The sequence below is a fragment of the Apaloderma vittatum genome, unplaced genomic scaffold (genome assembly GCF_000703405.1).
Source record: "Apaloderma vittatum isolate BGI_N311 unplaced genomic scaffold, ASM70340v1 scaffold15300, whole genome shotgun sequence".
In the NCBI taxonomy this organism is placed as follows: domain Eukaryota; kingdom Metazoa; phylum Chordata; class Aves; order Trogoniformes; family Trogonidae; genus Apaloderma; species Apaloderma vittatum.
In genome coordinates, this window is record NW_009696395.1 from 30,289 (window position 1) to 49,635 (window position 19,347).

The following is a 19,347-nucleotide window of genomic DNA, read 5'->3' on the forward strand; positions in this document are numbered from 1 at the left end:
CCCTCCAGCATGTCTACTGCACCATACAGCTGGTCCCCGCTCAGCTTTCCTAAACTGATCCCTGACTGCTCAGACAATTTCTCTGTATTCTTCTCATCTGTCCTTGCTTTCACCCTCTGTGGGCTTCCTTTTTGGACTGGAATTTGTCCAGGAGCTCCCCTTGTTCGTCTGTGAAGGCCTGACTCCCTCTTTGTTGGGAGGCATCACTCCTGAGCTCGGAGGATGATCCCTGAATGTTAACCAGCTTTCCTGGGCCCCTCTTCCTCCAGAGCTTCAGCCCGTAGTACTCTACGAAGCAGATCCTTCAAGTCTGTTCTCCCGAGTTCCAGGGCAGTGAGCTTGCTGTGCATCCTCCTTGCTGCCCTAAGGATTTTGAATAATAGATGACTTCATTTCCTCCTTTTTCTTCAGATCTGCAGGGTCCCTGATCTAATTTCCTGCTCTTCTAGTCCCTCAAAAGCAAAATCTAACAAATGTGTGTTGCAGAATTAAGATACTTCGCATGCATAGATGAGACCCATCAGACAGATCTGGTTTACACGAGATACATAATAGCTAAGGGCATAGAGAGTGCTCGCCATTATCACCTGAAATCAAGGTTGGAGAAGGTAAACTACGTGAGCCATTCCATGTCATGACTTCAAGTTTCGACTTTTATTCAGTCCAGCTAGGCACCAAATGTAGAAAGATTAGATTCTAACTTGTCTTTTGCAGGCACTGCTTATCTCTGTTTGACCACTATCACTAACAAGGGACTGAAGTTGGCTGGAGCCACTGCCCCAAATAACCACTTTTAAAAGATTAAAGATGCCATTAACGTGGATTGACTTTGCCCCAGCAGAACGGAGCAATGCAATCTGTTCAGTGCTGGGGATCTGGCAAGGACAAATAAAATTAGCCTGACACCCGAGGAGAAAGACGGGCCTTGCAGATGCTGAGTGCAGCGTCCAGACTCACAAGGACTTTTGAAGTGACAACAGTTCCAGAGGAAACATTCCATACGCAGCATTTGGACACAGCTTTTTCTCCATGATCAAACTGGATACTTGGAATACTCTCAGCAAGAATCTCAAAGGTTTTACTAATACAATTTTTAATCCTCAGCAGTTCAAATAAAACAAGTTCCTAAGGAGGAGGGTGGAGTTGTGAAAGAAACTGCATCAGCTATGGAGAGAACCGAGGAGCTCAGCAAAAGTTAAGAGGGTTTGGTACACAAAGTCCCACTTCCAAAATGGAGAGACAGACGAAGAATCTGTATTTAAGAAGAGACCTTTGGTAGTGAGAGACACAACAAAAAACAGGATCTGCACACGATTCAGGCTTGTTTCTTTGCTGACTTCCTCCACACACAATCCAGTCTGTTTACATGTGTTTGATATGAAGATTCTGCCTGTAAGGAAATATTTCTGTCATCTTTTTCTAGACTGTATGAAAATCTTATTACTCAGAAACTGTGTGGACTGAAAGGGCAGAACTACTACCCAGGTCTATATTTATGTACTAACTCCATCCCCTGAAAGTATTGAAGAAAATTACCTTCTCTTGAAACCGTATCAGATAACATTTAGATAATTACTACTCAACAAGGAATGAACGCAGAAGGACTGACAAAAATAATTTCGGGTCTCCAGACCATCACAATCTGTCCAATGAACGTCACAACTGTAAGATTTGGAAAACCAGCTCTTTCTGAATGACTGTCTATTGAACGTATAAAACAGTATAGCAGAAAACCAAGAGCATATATGCCAAAGCACAAGCGAGCACACCTCTAACAGCAGAATTCCCAACTAGTCTGTTCAGCTGTTAAGACAGGAAAACGAAAGCAGCATTGGTCAAGGATACCTTTTTCACCTCTTTGAGACATTTCATAGTTAAGATCACTTCAAGCACTTCTTGCACTGGCTGCTGTTCTCGGATGAACAGGTTAGCTCCCAAGCACTCCCTCCCCTCTTTTTTTTTTTTTTTTTTCATTTTCTCACTAGCATCTAGCTCGCTCTCGTTTCAGAACACCGTAAGAAAATGTTCTTTTGTGCTCTCTGCCATCGAAACACATCCCCCCTTTTCTTTAAGCACAAACGTATTTATCACTGCTTTGCAATGAATTTGGACAAATCAATGCTTCTCTCACTTCAAATGAATTACAAAAGGAGTTACAAGGCTAAAAGAAAATGTCTTCCCAGCACTCTGTGCCACCTGCAAGTTACTGGGTTTTTTCCAGTCACCTTATTTGCAAAATCTATTTTGTCAGTACCATGTTCATGGTTAAAAATTTTTTCTCCTCTTACACTCCAGGCCCAACTCTAACTGGTTCTAAACCACCTCATGTGTTTTATAACTTTTATCTGATTTAGGTGCCTACATCAGAGCAGGAAGCATGCCTGAGTCCACTTAACACTAAATAAGGCTTTCTTCATTGCTCCAGCTCAAAGAATACAGGGTTAAAAACACAGTCAAGTCCCTGTTAACATGAAGAGCTTTTGTGAAGGTGAGAGAGCTCACAAACACTGGGTAAGTGTGGTTTTGCAATAGACCCAACAGAATTAGCAGGTCACAAGTACTGAATCATCTTACAGGATGCTAGAGAGTACTACAGAGAAAGCTGAGGTGTTTCATGGAAATTGGTCATAATAAAGTTATCAAATTTCACCCCGATAAAGGTGACACCGGTGGATGCACACGTGCTCACGCCTATCTGTGTGCGCCGTACGTGGGAAACCTCTGCCTAAAGCCTGGCCTGGGGCGTCCTCACAAGGCACTGAAGATGTGTGGGAACTGGGATAACGTAAATGTAGGAGCTCAGGAAAACCTGAAGAAACGAAGGCAACAGAGACAAAAAGACAGAATTATTGTCATGAGGAGTGGGGACAAAGGCATGACCCTATAGTGAACTTCGTTAGTCCCTGTTGCTGTTGAAAAAGTTGTTTACAGTGAATTTCCAACCCAAGGTTAAGCTTCAAAAGTAGAACCAAATCCATTAAATGAACACATCAATGCAGATACATTTTCCATTGCAGCGCTATGGACTGTTAGAAATTCTGTCAGGACTCCTTCACAGTCACAGTGAACAATGATGGAAAACATCTGCAGTAGAATCACAGAATGTCTTAGGTTGGAAGGGACTTTAGAGACGATCTGACCCAACCCCTGCCATGGGCAGGGACGCCTCTCAACCAGCCCAGGGTGCTCCAGGCTCATCCAACCTGGCCTTGAACATCTCCAGGGATGGGGACATCCACGACCTCTCTGGGGGGGCCAGCCACAGCCCCTCTGGGCAATCTGTTCCAGAGTCTGGCCTCCCTCGCACTGAAGAATTTCCTCCTCAGATCCAATCTAAACCCGTTCTCCTTCCATTTAAACCCATTTCCCCTTGTCCTGTCGCTGGACACTCTGTGCAAAGTCCCTCCCCAGCCTCCCTGTAGGTCCCTTCAGGCACTGCAGCAGGGATAAGGTCCCTCCGAAGTCTTCTCTTCCCCAGCTGAACACCCCCAGCTCCCTCAGCCTGTCCTCGCACCAGAGCTGCTCCAGCCCCTGCGTCAGCTTGGTGGCCTCCTCTGGGCTCGTTCCAGCAGATCTACGTTCCTCTCACCATGGGGGCACCAGAACCATAGGCAAGTAGTGGAAAACTGATCTCTCCTAGTTATTTTGTTATCCTGACATCCTTAAGCATCAAACTTTCATTTAATAATAAAAAATTATTAGGATTCACAGCAATGAAATAAAAGAATAATAATTAAAAATGGCCTATCCTCCAACATCAGGGTGAGGGGAAACTCACAACAGCATTACTGCTGCTCTTTACAAAAATGTCATAGAACACTTCATGCCTGTCAAATATAATAATAATAGATCACCAAGAAAAAAAAGTTAGAGCTTCCACAGTCACAAATATACGCAGAAGTCTTCTGTATCTATATGAGAATATTGCAACACATTGTTCATTCCAGCAAAAACAGTAGACAGATTTGAAATTTGAACGCTGCATAACCTCGGGGCCATGGTTCCCCTAACGGTATGCACAGACAAAGGTGGGAGGAAAATATCCTGGCTCTACCTCCCTGTAAGTCAAATTTAATAAATGCAAAACCACATAATTTCCCTTCAGTTCACCTGTGTGTAAGCATTATAAAACAGTCTTTAACTAGAGCCTCAATCTGGTATTTTCATTCAAGATTTCTGCTTCTAAACCTTTTGCAGAATTGACAGGGGTCACGCAATCAGCAGGTTTTTTTCAGATGTTCTGCGGCACACAACCATGCAAGTGTGGTCTCAGGAATTTGACTTACTGTAACCTTCTGAAACTCTCAGAAAGTTCTAGATTTTCCTTCTGCCTTTCAGTGCTCATCTGTTCAGTACATACATGTCTCACAAAACACTAATGAGCTTAGTTAAGAATGTGCCTGTAAAGTGTGCAATTACTATACTATTTTAAAAATGGAGCCAAGGGAGACAGATGAGTTTTAAAAGTATTATTAACTTTGAGTGCCTGCACTTTATTACAATTTTAGAGGGTGTTTAGCAACTAAAAATTAAACATCTAGTTCCCATGTACATAATTTTCAGCATAATGCTCAAGACGGACACTGTGGTGTCAAAGCAAGAACGCAGACAACAGTTTCTCATACTTCTCTGTGTACACGGCTGAAAGGAATTACTTTTCAGCATCATTTAGGTTGCTGCTTTAATTTATTGAAGGCCCCCTCACGCAGCTCTGTGGGCCTGATGTGGCAGGGGAGGAAAAAGCACTAGGGAGGAACTTTCCAATCCTCACTGCAGCCAAGGAAGTGCTAGGCATAACATGCTTCCGTGGAAGGAGAAAGGTTTGTGTGAGAGATGTGGTTTAAGCAATGTTTTTAGCATCACTGAGAAATTCTGTAGCAGAAAAGAGGACAAAACCCAACTTACCATGGTAGGTTCTACTTGCAAAAATCTCCCTTCTCTCCTGCATACCCCTATCTCATTTTGGTGAAGCAAATGAGGCAGGCACCCACACCCACCTTCTCCCTAGAAAAAGGACAGAAAAGTCAACAAGTAGATGGCAATTTCCAGCAGATGATAACCAGCCAAACAGCACTTACTTAGCACATGTATTGCTCAGGTCACTGTCTTTACCAAAGTTATTACCATAGGGACCTCCCATTTCAGTCGCACAATTCTTGCACCATGTTACTACAGAAGGAACTGTTAAAAAATAAAAATAAATGCCCAAAAGAGAGCTTCTGCAGTGACAGATCAACTGCTGCAGCAGTTAAACATGGCAATGATATGGAGAGTTTTAGGAATTTATTTAGCATCCAAGCTTTAGGAAGCACACAGGAAGATTCATCTACTGAGTAACACTGCATCATCTCTCAGCTCAAGTTGCCATAGGCAATAGGCACTGTTTTAGCTTGTGAATAATTTGAGTTGGTTTCTTTGACTGGCCACACTTAATTGTTGTCAACCAGAAAACAAATTAAATTCTTGTTTTCTTTGCAAGGCCCTTACACTCAGCGTTTCAAAGTGACAGCCGCTCATTTGGGGGATGGAGAGGATGTTTAGAGCTACTTAAGAGGTAGGCAGGCCCCTGTTTCTGTTTCTAAGATGTTTACCTATTTAGGAAGGCAGGAGGCAACTGTCTGGCTGATTTCACTTCTGATTTTGAAGCTCTGCAGATTCATGTGCCTGTAAGAACAGAGAGAAAACCAGAATATCTTTTACTGTTTCCATCCAGAACTTCAGGCAGAGCACAAACCAATTCAGATTAAAAAAAAAAAAAAAAAAGAAACATTCATTATCAAGCACAGAAACAGAGCGGAAACTTGCTGGAATTAAACACTCTGACCACTGACATAACTGACCGTGTTTAAAGACGTTATATGATTTTTAAAAAAAAACTAAAAAAGCAACAAACAAGCCCAGGAACAACAAAGCATTACAGACTGATCTGAAAGAATCCCCAATATTAATTAAACTAACCATGAAGCATAGACTCAAGGGGTTTAAAGAGCTCTCTCGTTATGTTTTGCTTCCTGACTGGATAAGTGAGCGTGTTTTAGTTTATCTACCTTCGTATCTGATTTACCTGTTCAGAGAGCAAAAATGTTCAGCACACACTCTTCTTTCGAAGTCTGTCCAAATATCCTTCCTTCTGGCCTCGACTAAATTCTGCATCTCCATCGGTTTAAGTGCCATTATTCAAGCTTGTCAACTTTTCACAGCCATCATTCTTACATCTGCTTTCTTCCAAGTCTTTGATTTTTTGTTCCACCTAGTTGCAACATGTTACACTTCTCTACATACAATTTGCGGCTGCTTATGAAATCCATCAATATTTATATTTACTTGTCTATTTATGTAAGCAAATCCACATTTTAGTTAAATATATTTGCTTTAAAAAAAATTAAAAACAGACTAAAAGCTCTACTGTCCATTTCCCTTCCCAGCTATATTTTTCCTCGCATGCGTTGTTACAGAAATTCCATAATAACACACCTTCCCTGGTAATTTTGAAAGCCATAAGACACCACCTGCTTTTCAGGTTTGGTTGAATTTTCAGCCGGTTAACTTGTGCCAGCCAGCTAGCACACCAAGGTCACTGCTCTGTGACATCCCACTGCAATGCAGAACCAGCTATGGCCACCTGACCAAAAGAACCATCTTCCATATTGACACGCAGAGTATCTGGAAGTGGTGGGAGTCACAAAATCAACGTATTTAAGGAGTGAAAAACGAACATGCAACTCCACGCGGTCACAAACGTCCAGGCACATCTTTACAAATGTCTATTGAAGTCCATAGGCGAAACTATACTTCCATTTTTGACTAAAGGTATCACAGCTTTGACGCCCAGCATTATGAGAAATTATTCAAACCATCAAATTAAGAGAGGTTTTTAAGAGACGATCCAGATACTTTTTCCCCCTCCTCTTGCCAAAGTCTTTAATCCAGACTTCTAGATGGAAACATCACCCAAACTTCACTTCAACTTCACTGCAGCATTTCTATTGGTACGGGCAGGTCGCGTAAGCCCGCGCAACCACGCTAAAATTCTCATAGCCAAAGAAGGGTGCTCAGGATCTCTGAGGTCGTGTGATTCCTTTCCACCCGCAACATTTCATTCCCAACACACGTTCCAGTCACACACCCAAAGCATTGAGAACAAGCGGCGCGTCAGTAATGCCGGTGGTGGAAACAAAGAGCCCGTTGGGATGCCCTCACAGGCTGCTGAGCACTCCCAAAACTCGATGAGCAGCACCCGGGAGTATCGCTGCCCACCAAAGTGCCCGCTCATTCCTCTGAAGTGCCATTAAAACCAGCTGGCTTAACTGGCAAAGTTCAAAAACAGCCAGAACAAAGCTCGCTCTCTAGATAGCAAAAATGTGAAGTTAAAAAAAAAAGAAAAAAAAAAAAGGAATAAATAAGAGACAGCAGAGAAAAGTCTCTCCTGGTCACTTTTCCTCCAGGTAAACCCATTCCTGGACACGAGCGTGCATCCATCGATAATAAAACAGAGGTCAGGAGAACAAGAGGTATATTGGTCTCATCTTAATTGGGTGAAAATCATGTAACAGTACAAGCAATGGACAAGGAAAACACAGTGCAGGAGCCATAACAAAAGCCATCGTTATCTTTGATTGTGAACTACAGATTTAAATGAAACTGTAATTGCCTATAAAGCAATTAATGTGACCTCAGTATTCAATTCTTTATGCAGTTATTTGATGAGTCTGTCAAAGCGATTCACACATAACGAACGAAAGCCAAATTACACTAGATTCACACTGAAACAAGCACAAGAAAGTTTTTACAGAAAAACCATCAAACTTTTCCAGTAAGTTCCCATCAACGCTTTCAAAACTCAACCTGTGTCTTGTTCATCTCATAACCCAAATGTGAAAATCTCTCCCTACCGATTCGTGAAGGTCTGGGTGTGGCACTATCTTCACAGGATTACACTCTCGTAAGTACTGTGTGTTCTCACATGGGATTACGCGATGCACGTTATTAATATATTGATTACACTAGTGTTTAAGCTCAGATTTCTAACTGTATCTTTGATAATAAAACTATCTTTCATAATAAAAAGAAAAAACATCCAGCCCTGCTGATGACAGCTACGTGCCCTTTTTCGTCAAGCCAAGGAAACCATACAGACTGAAGATTTCCAAATTCAAAACGTCAGCGAGGACCCTCGTGAACGATTTTGTTCTGATCAGTTCCACCATGACAGGCCGTAACAAGGCAGCAGAGGTACAGTGGAAGTAGTGCCTGAGGTTTACAGCAAACCACAGGTTTTGTCACGGGCAGATTTTGCAAAAACTTCTGTACTTGAGCTCTGGCAGAAACGGTATCACCAAGATACCGAAAAGTTTTCTGTACCTTCCCGTTAGCTCGCAGTAACACGTGTCACTTGGAGGCAGCAGCCTTGTTTTTCCCTGAAGCTCTAATTTGACACATGATCACATTTATTGCTGCTGATTTTTAACACTTGTAGTTAACAGCGTGAAGTCACAGAAAATGTAGTAATTATTTGCCTGGTCAAAAGTTAAAGACACCTTTTCACAAGGGAAAGTTCTCTCTTTAATTAAAGACCTTATGTAGAGCAGATGCTTCTTTATCACGTGAAGCAGAGACACTTTCCCAGGCCCATGCTAGAAACCTGTAAAATCCAAAAACTCCCGTTTGCCAACTATTGACAGTCACCTTCTGAAAGAAAATAGCCACAATCCGAATTGAACAAACAACTGACGTTATCCCCAATTTCACACATATCTGCTGTAGGTTATTTTCCCAGCTAATCTAGCCCGTACTGACCCAAAGCTGATGCTAAAATGCAGCAGCTTGAAAAGGTGGATTCCTCTTCCTTCTTTGCAGCACAGGGTTGGAGCACTTGGTGCCATCTGCGCCTCTTCATTTGCTCTGACACCTGTCTAAGGGGTCTGTGGGCCACTGCGATTCAGTGAGGCCACTAAAAAAATCCCTGCTACTTTTTGTTGTTGTATGTCTGTAAGAATTTTGCGCTGGGCTGAACGAGCTCACAGAAGGGTCTGCAAAAACACACAGCTTCTGTTTCAAAGGTATTCCCAAATAACAGGCCTGCAGGTTTCTTGGCGAGCTCACAAATAAATATCTGTGAAAATAGCTGCAATCTTACCTGTCCTAGAAAACTGGGGCAACAAAAAAATGGATTGAAACATCTTTTTCTTCAATAGCCAAGCAACATTCTACCAAGAGTAAGAAAAACTAAATTATTTGACTGTCTAGCTTCACATCATTAAGTTAATCTGACTCTTCTGTGCCGTTAGAAACGCAGCCAGCTGTTCTCCTCAAGCCTCTGAACAGGACTGAGAAACACAAGATCGTAAAACCCTGAACTCCTACACTTCATTGTGTGTATTTTTTATTTTTTTTAAAGCCCATCAAATAAGTGGCTCTTTTCTTCCTAGCCACTGAGAGCTCAAAAATTCTCAATTAAATTAGTTCTAAGGGTTGGGTTTCTTCTGCAACTTAAAAATGGTACAGATCTAAACCGAACTCCAGAAGAAGATCTTGCCTCCATAAAAATCTATGCACCTGCATTAAAACATCTCAAGAAACAGGAACCAGAGGAACTCCAATACTGGGAAAATATCTTGGAAAAACAGGTTATATTTTATACTTCAATGTCTACCACGATAAACTCAAACCAGTTCTGTTTAAGAAAATAATTTAGGTTTTGAAACACAAAGTCCTCTGATTCCATCTATTAGCTCCATCAAAGTAGCCTTACTTTCATTAAAGGAATAAGCTTCAGGAAATCAAAATGTCCCGTTTCCAGACATACAGAAACCCCGAGACATGTAATTCACAGTTTGTTCTTCCCTAAGTAAACCAGTCATAGGCCTGCCAAATTACTTCCAGAAAAGATGCTTCCCCCCGCCCCTTTTACAGTCAGAAAATTGAACCAAAAGCCACATACAATGATCAAGTAAATGTTATGTGTAAACTACAATATGTATCTTGTAAAAAAATATGTAGTATGTCCTGGCCTTTTGTTAGCGGTTGAATTTATCTTTTTCTTGCAAACTCTCAAGAACTGTGCCATAAACCACAAACATAAAATTCCAAGGGTTTTTTTTCCCCTCTGTCACATCTCCCTCAGTGACAATGGAAAATATTAAGGTGCAATTCTCATTGTAAATAATACAAAGTCAGTAAGTTCAGTGATGCAGCTTTCAAAATATTTGTCATGTATTGGGCTTAACGTACAGAAAAGTTACTTTTCAAGTCACACTTTCATTTGTTTTGTCCTGAATGCAGAAGAGTTGAAACGCATGCAAATCTACCTGCATGAATGGTTTTACTGACATCATGAGCCTGTTCACATGAAAGCAAACACCTCATCGCCAACGCAACCAGGTGTTTCTGAGCTCTTCGGAAACACACAGGAAGAAATCCTCACTTTAGGGAGGTCAGAGGAAGTTTCTCCATGAATCTCACTGATAAACATCCTTTACGTAGTGTGAACTCTGCCGCTAAGGAAACAAAGAAACATCTCAGGGGAAGATCAATGAATACATCCTATCTTTAAGCAACGCTAACAGCATCTGACTTCTACCTGTGGAGTCTCAATTTTTGTGTGGTTTAAAAGCTTTCATATCAGTATGTGTTTCAGTTTCAAATATATGTTAAAAACATAAATATTTCTATACGTGTGCGTATGCACATGTATATAAACCACCTTGCTTGTTCATTATCATGTCCCGTGAGCCTCTCAGACTTTGGTACAAGAAGACAAATTGTGAACTAGTGCCGAAGCACGCATTTTCACTCAAAGTCTCTAATCGTGACTCTTCTGTACTATTCTCCACCACAGGCATACTAAGTTATACCTTCTACTAACCTCAAAGTGCGTCCCGGATTCAGCCCTAGGCTGTAAAAGACAAATGACTTACGTGAAACATATCTTCTTAATTTCTAATCAGCTTATCTGCAATACATTTCTGAGAAAAAGCTACTTCTAAATTTCACACCCGTGCAAAAAAACCAAACCACCAACAAACAAACAACAAAACCATAGAAGTAACAGAACAAAGCCACAAGGCCGACAGCTTTCAGAGTAAGTTCATAAAGTACAAGCATACAGACACTTTCAGAGGCGGACTAATGTTGGGAAAACCTGGTGCCGGAGCGCTTTACAAACTTCAGCAAATAAATGGAACACGTCGTAACTGCAAACTGAGCTACTCTCTTCTAAAAGAGTATCAAATACAAGCAATTCCAGTTACTCTTTTGCCCTCTACACCAACTACCCAGTCCGCTGACTTCGCAGGAAAAACACAGCTATGGTTTTATTACACCACTTCATCAACTTCCTAAGGACTGCTTCACCTTCACAAATAACAAATGCATTTCGCTTTTAAAAGAATCTGACTTGATGAACTCTAAACCACCCTCTAGGTACAAAATCAAACAACCTCCAAAGGCCACTGATGAAGAGTAGCACCACAACTTATTTCAAAGTATGTGACCAGGTTTGAGAGCACCTTCCTGGATGAGAAAAAGGTAATGCGTGTCTAGAGCACCGATGCCTAAAGACTGGCGGCATAAAGCACAGCCTCCTATCGATTTTGGCTTCATCCCAGGAGACCTATTTTCCTTTAAATCCTATTTCACCAAACAGAGCTATTTTCCACCAACAATGCAAAAAAAAAAAAATAGACTCAGACACCAGCGAGAGCTGTAAAAACTGGGGACCTACTACTGTTTCATATCATCACAGCAGCGCTGTTATTCCTCAGCTTCTCAGAATTGAGGATGGAGAGAGGAGAAGGGCGGATTCCAGCCTGCCTCATCAACACCGCGTGGCTGAGCCCCGGCAGTTTCAAGGGCCTGTGCTCAGGGAGCTGCTCGGTTTGCCGCCCATCTGTGCTTCTTACCGGCAGCTTCTCAAGGGTGAAGGGTGGGCGGGCGAAAGAACGGAGAGCGTCAAAGGCACCGAAACACGCCAGGGACCGCGCTTTGTCAGGCGATTACCCCCGCATCGTGAAATGCCAGCAGAGCAAATCTGACCTCTGTATAAGAGAAGGCAATTCAGGAAAAAGAAAAACCAACTAGGGGAAATTCTCCATAGAGTGGCGGGGGGGGGGGGGGGGGGCACGCCTTTTTCAGGGGGGGGGGGGGGGGGGGGGGACGACACTGTATTTTGAAACACCGACAATTTTTCTATCACTCAAAATATGCATTTATAGCCCAGATGTCAATGAAGGTTTTCCAGCAAATTATTACTCAAAATCTCTCGTTAGAAGAGGGCAAAAAAAGAATTAAAGGATCTTTCTTGTTTTTCAGAGATGCTGTTAAGTGGAAAACATGATAATTATACGATGAGCTGTCACTCAGCTACAACCCACTCAGTTCTATTACTGCTCGCTACAGCTGCTTCAGCATTCAGGCAGCTCGGTTACCTTTCCTATTCATTGCATGCAGAAATTCTCCAACGTCCCTTATCGCACAGGGAAATCCTCACCCTCAGAGTCCAAACGGATTTGACCTCTTTTTGCTGTACTGGAATTCAGGACTGTATTGTGAATAGAGCAGGAACCCTGTTTCCATATCATTTGAATTCCTGCACCACACAGGCTTTTCTCTGCCCTTCCTCTTGCTCTCTAGAACACGGAGGTTACCCGGTACAGTGCACCATTTGCATATCAAAAGCAACAGCACTTTGCATAAAAATGAAAAGCAGCCACTTTGCTGCTTTCAGTGACTAAGAGCTTAAGACACGAAAAGAATTTCCTTCCTCTGACTCCCTAACTCCAAATTCAGGTGTAACTCAGTTCATCAAGACTGGTTCAGATGATAAATACCCTAAAAACGGAGAAGCTTCCTCACTATCACTGTGACTTGGTATGTATTGGCCAAAGACAGAGTTATTTTCTTTCCAGGCCCTTCCCTTCTGAAGCAGTGAAGAGACTTCACGATCTTACCTGAAACAACAAAATTAAGAAAACCATGCAAACAAGTTCAAAGGTAATAAAATAAAAAAAACCCTCTTATTTATTTCAAGTTTTATATAATTTATCTGAATGGCACTACCCCACTTACTGGGGTGTTTCAATTTCCCTCTTCTAGCTGGCCACCATGGCCTTAGACGTGCCAGATTTTATTATTAAAGTAAGCAGGATGACTCTCTGCTCTACTTTATCCAATCTAAGAAAATTATTCCAGCTTACTGCAACTTCATGCTAAGGCAGCAGCCACGCCTGGCATTTCTACGTGGAGGTGCCTGCTCTAGGGTAGATGTCCAACCCTGGGTTAAGAACGTGCACACAAGCCATAAGTGAGAAGAGCGAACACATCACCACCTCTGAGCTAACCTGTGACCTTCATGAAGCTCCACGACACCCAGCTTGGATAGGAGAGCATTGCACACGGTTTTTCTCAACAGGAGGCAGAAGTGAGTCAAGCACAAGCCCTGTTACCTGCCCCTAACTGTATCACACCGAACCTTTACACCCTCAACAGGTGGACCAACCTCCACCACCCTAAGCTCAGCAACTACCCTCCAGCAAGCAGACAGGCAAATAAATACACGGGCACAAAGATATCCATAGTTTTGTTTCTGGGACAGAATTTCCTGCACCTTAAGGTGAGTGTGTAGCCTAGTGCTTGGCATGTTAACAGACAGCTGAGTCTGAGGATACAAGCTATTGTAACAACCGGCCGTCACCACGTCGATCCCCCACCCTTTTTGCTGATGGTCATTACATCAGGTAGATGAGTGTATAAAGGCTGGAAAGGGGTAAGAGAGGGATGCAACCACGTCTCCTCTCCCCTATGACCGTCATTTGCAAAATCAATTTTAATGACCTCCCCCTGCCTACAGGCATACGTGGCCACCCACACACCTTAGGGCGATGAGGCGGGAACAGTAAAACGAATGACGTGTAGAAATAGCAGCTGTTTACCGCAGTGTCTCACAACAACCCAACGCCAACAGTAGTGGGTGGAGTTCGAGCTGTCCTTGACCCTACACCAAATCTCTCCCCAACTACTTCTCACCATTAGAATTGTTGATGTGTTTCCAAGGGCTTCCATGAATGCATTTCCAGTTTCATGAGGAAGATCCATCTGTTTCAGATGGTTTAAAAGGGCTAGCAGGCAATCCTTCTGCTCGAGAGACCTGTGCAGTACACATTCATTTGACTTGTACCAGCCAGTCGAGCTAGTTTATCTTACACGAGTCACCTAAAGCCCTTAAATCCTCAGAGATATCTGATGTGTTAAAAAAAAACATAACTTCAGTTAGAGTTGGATCATTTAAAGAAATTGCACTGGATCAGAAACAAGTATCACTACTTAAAAACCAGTCAGTCTCAGCAAACTTCCTTCCACTTTTCATCTTTTTCTTACTTAACAGAGTGCAATGGCATGCTTATTTAACACAACAAAAAGGAGTTTATCAGTACATTGCTACTTGCATGGGAATCAATGTTAATCCATTTAAAAATACATTTTACCAAATGCTCAAACACATTTCTATACTAACGCTCTGTGTCTCACGTGAAGCCAACAGCCATACCACTACCATGTTTTGTCAGAGAAGCAGCAGGACAGCGGATCCACAGAAGACTGAGATCTCAAATGCAGAGTAACACTACTGCCAACACTCTCTGTAACCCTTATAGGAAAAATAGTTCTCTTTAGTGGTTGCCAAAGCAGGCCCTGAATTTCTTATTATTTGGAGAAGACTCATCCATCTCTCTAGAAGGACTTGCTTTTGTGGGTTCTAGATCTGTGCTGATTCTTCCAAGATGCTGAAAAGCCTGCCTCCTAGACACATAAAAAATAAAAATAAAAATCAGGTGTTTGCAAACCTGGCTTCCCCATAGTCTGACTGGATCTGTTTGTTCAGAAACAAGTGGGAGAAAAGAAGCCATTTTTCAGTACTTTCAAGTCGTACTCTCTGGCAGTCCACAGCGAACACAAACGAAGGAGAAGGATCTTTCCATGAAACTGGTGAGCAACAAAAGGCACACAGATCCTAAATTAGTACTGAGGCCTGGCAAAGCGCCGTGCGAGCTAGGGTACCTTACAGCCACTGACAGGCTCACAGAACAGTCACACTGAAACCAAGGCGGGCTGGCTATGCACGTGTCAGAAGGGAGCATTTTCCTCTACTCTTACTTTTCATGAAGCCTGGAGAAGAAATTCAGAATTCCCAATTCAAATAGCATGCACAAACCTCTTCAAAAAGATCACAAGCCAGCTGTCAAAACTAGCTTTTATGTCCTGAGCCATCTTCAGTCCAAGCCTGCCTTTCCCTCTGCCTGCCTGATGTATTCAGAGTCACTTCCTCTTGTCCGTCCTATTTGACTAATGCAATTCAATGGAATAAAATAAACTATTTCTGCAGTAGCAGGAAGGCACATAGTGAACTGCGGAATACCAAATATACCAATTCACTTCATTCAGTGGATCCAAATTTCCCCCAGCATGCCTCACTGTGACTGACTGACACTGAAACAGAACAAATAATTCAGTAATCACACCTGCACCCAGAACAGTCTGTCTTGTTCAGGACTGAGGTCATCCAGAGAGGGGAGCCTGCAGTGCAGCTGCTGTGCTTTACATAAACACAGAGCTTCCACGGAAATTTGAATGCTTGCTTCTTCCCCCTCCCTCACCCCCACTCTTTTTCTTTTTTTTTTTTTAAATTTAACTTTTGTATATACTTTAGAAAACTATAAATTTCTAACCCCTCCTGCTTTTGCAGGCAGCTGGTTTTTTTCTAATTTGCGAATGAACTAAATCACAAAATTAGTTTCTATTGTAAACGCCAGGACTGTCTGATCATTTTCGTATGGCATTAACAGAAGTTTCTGAACTATGTTTCTAGCGTAAGACAATTTTAAACCACTTAATTCTAATTTGTCAAAAGCAGGCACGAGTTTTAAAGGAGAAATGCCCAATAATTCAGCTAAGTGTGACAAACTGATGTGGTTAGAGCCGCTTCGGTGGCAAAATGACCCAGCTCGCACGCCCGTCTTCACACTCCCCAAGACTGACCCTCCTCCACCACCTTTGTAAATAAATCACTTCCAATAATGAAGAACAGTTACTGCCACTCCTCACGTGCTAAATGCATATTCTCTTCATGACCTCCTTAATGGTTCACTTGTATTACAAGCATTGCTCAAGCTCTCACTACATTCTAAACACTTCCCAAACTATGCTGCTGAAGTGCAAAATTCAGATTTAATGTGCAAGAGTAACCAATCTCATGCTGATGGCTACCGCTTAACAGAGTCTAAAACTTTTGCAGCACAAACAAATGTTCAGTAAACCCCAAGGTAACTTAATTCTAACCTATACATACATGTTCAGGTATCATTAACCGACGTCAGAACAGATTTGAGGTCTCATTTTGTAAAGAATGCACTTTTTTTTTACCCCTGTGCCAGAAACAAGTTGCGAAAGATACACAGCAAATGTTTTGGTACTGTCTGGTCTAGGTGTCCCAGCTCACTCAAAAGCAAGCTGGGAATCCTGCTTCAATACGCATTCTTAATGAGATCCATTCAAACTCTCCTGCACACTGGCAGAATAAGCAGGAAGTTCAACCACAACAAAAAAAAGGAAATATACTTGCACATTTCAATGCATTAAAATAATTCAGGACTTCCATTCTTCTCTATTCAAGTTCCTGTGTATATGTAAAAGAGGATGAAGAAGTAAAATTTTCCATTTCAACCACAGACTGTGCTAGAAGCAGCATCAACAGATGGAAATGTGTCTCTGCCAGTCCAGCTGAATGTCATCCAGCCAACTGTTATTAAAGGTACTTACTGCAACGAGCGGCAAAATCACCATTGCCTTCCGTAACAAAGAACCCTCTCTGAAGCTAAAAAAACCCACACCGTGGTTGTTTTGCACTTTTACTGAAGTGTGCTGGCATTACATCAGCTTTTGCATCAAAGCTGGTAGCGCAAAGAGGAGAGCGAAGCCAATTTTATGAGCTGACGTAACCAAGGCAAGCAGCTCTGTGGGGGTTTTTTGTTCCCCCAGCCACAATGACATCAGACTGCTCTGCCTGTTGAGCAGCGGAGGGCAATGACAGTTCTTCACCTCTACTCACACACTTCTCTATTCTCTTCCTCCTGCCCGTACGCCCTGGCACCTCAGGAGCCAGCCTGCATTTCGGTGGGACACGGGACCGCGCTTGCTTCACATCTCTCCTGCTCTCTCTCTTCCCCTCTCCTTTATCGCAACTTGTGCAGGCAAAGTTGAAAACCACTTAAAAACAGGCAAAGAGGAGGAAGGAGAAATCTCTGAATTTTAACAAAGCACATAAAAACGCTGTGAAGTGGGTCATGAATTTACACACACGCCGTTCAAACAACTTTACTTCTAGCCCATACTTCTCCACACGCAGAGCTGACCTGGCAGGAGCACGACGAGGTTTGCCTGATGGAAGATGCTTAACTAAGATGCTTAATTGGGCCTCCAGCCCCACAGACACCCGTCTCTACACCTGTAAACTGGGAAGAATTATCCTAATCTTAAAAAGAACTTAAGGCATCAACTGAAGAGAAGCTGGTTCACTTTCTCTTCACATAATCCCGCCCTGGAATTCCCCATCTACTTAATTCTCTCATCTGTCACAACATCTAGGCCAGGTATGTCTGCACTCTGCTCTGCAGAGAGCTGTTGCTAACTTAAAAGCCATACACACATACTGTAATACCTCTAAAAAGTACATTTTGCTCTACTGTAGAGCATTTGTGAGCAGCTTTCACATTCTACAAGTAGAAAACCATTTTTTCCAAGAAGTTAGTTCTTACACAGCTTTAGCCATAAACAAACTTCAACACACGATATGAAAAAAATAAGTATTTGCACATGGAAAATACTGAAAAACCAAGTGACAAACATGATCTGCTACTAAAACCTACACACAGAATATTTTGCAAGTTTTCCTACTAAGAGATTTCTTGAATCTGCCTTGCTGTATAGCACACACAAAATGTATTTGCACAGTAACTGGTATCAGAAATAATTAAAAAAAAATCCACGACAATCTATTAACCAAACAACATCCCCATGCCCACTTCTTGTTTCATGTGCATAACGACTGGGAGAAATTAATAAAGAGAAAAGAGCAGTATGTTGGATATTCCAGTTTTTAGAACTTTTTTGCCTTCTTCACTGAATTAGATCTTCTGCAAAGTTTAAGGCAGGCAACAATACGAAGCATCTAAACTACAGTAAAGGTAACCTTACCACAGACTGACAAAAAACTGTCATGATAGATAGTAATGTACTTAAGATTATACTGCTTTTTATTATCCATCTCATACATTATTCAGCTGAAGTCAGGTAAGTATTTTCCATAGATACAATTTTTACAAAATGTAGACTGTAAAAAAAAATATTATTTTCCATAGCTGAATTGCCTACTTCAGTTCCTAAAAATGTTGACTTCTATCTGCCAGCTGTCCCTTCTGATTAATAAGAAAATCCCCCATCTGCTATTATTTTTGAGCAGCTTACCAAGTAACATGCAAAGAAATGAGCAAACATTTTAATAACCAAAAGTCAAATGCGTTAGAGCAGACGTATTGTAAACATAAACCCCAAAAGTATGGGTTTTGATGGCCAGGAAGAGTTAGGTACATGCTGAGGTGTATGCAGTTATTGTGTATTACCTGTATGTAATATGTATTATAGCTATAGTGCATCTGTTCTCTCTCTGTCTGTACAGTGTTGATTTATATAGGAATAATTATATAAACTTTTATCCAGAGATACTACAGATATTTTAACTAACATCACTAACACCACACTTTGGATTTTCTTCATTTGGGTTAAGCTATCAATTCAAAATACAGAACTTGACATGTATCAGCCACTAACCCTAACGTAACCCAGGCAGTTAGAGCCTAAAGGATTTTTCTAATATTCTTCTTACCAGCAGCTGACAGACGTCTGACAACACAGAAACGTGACATTTCATTTAACTTATCCAAAGGCTTATTCCACTGAGCCCCAGATGTTTTAGCAAAAGAAAAAACAAGTCCCACAATTTTAGAGTGGGGGATGGGAAACCTGTTTATAACACGACTCTGGCTTTATTAATTTCCATCAAAAATCAAGAGGCATTTTTTAAAAATTAGAAAAAGTAAACCATTCTTGGTTCATTAGCTTGCTTGCCTTTTCTTTTTTTTTAAACATCTGTGTTAAGGTACCACGCAGAAACCAGTAAGAAATTCTCTAGAAGACATTCTATGTCATCCATCAAGCTTCCTCTCCCTCGTCAACTCTTCTCTTCCTTCTCTGACAAAAGGCAAGAGTTCCCACCACGAAGTCAACTTCCCCAATCCTTGA

General features: G+C 41.8%; 1 long non-coding RNA gene across 1 annotated transcript in view; it reads right to left on the reverse strand.

The window, feature by feature from the left end:
- The window catches only part of LOC104277909, a 29,268-nt gene extending 23,605 nt beyond the window's left edge, over positions 1-5,663 (reverse strand). The window contains exons 1-2 of the long non-coding RNA XR_717852.1: positions 5,592-5,663; positions 4,906-5,004 (exon numbers count right to left, since the gene is read on the reverse strand). This is a non-coding gene — a long non-coding RNA (uncharacterized LOC104277909). The remainder of the gene's footprint in view (positions 1-4,905; positions 5,005-5,591) is intronic.
- Positions 5,664-19,347: the final 13,684 nt, after the last annotated feature.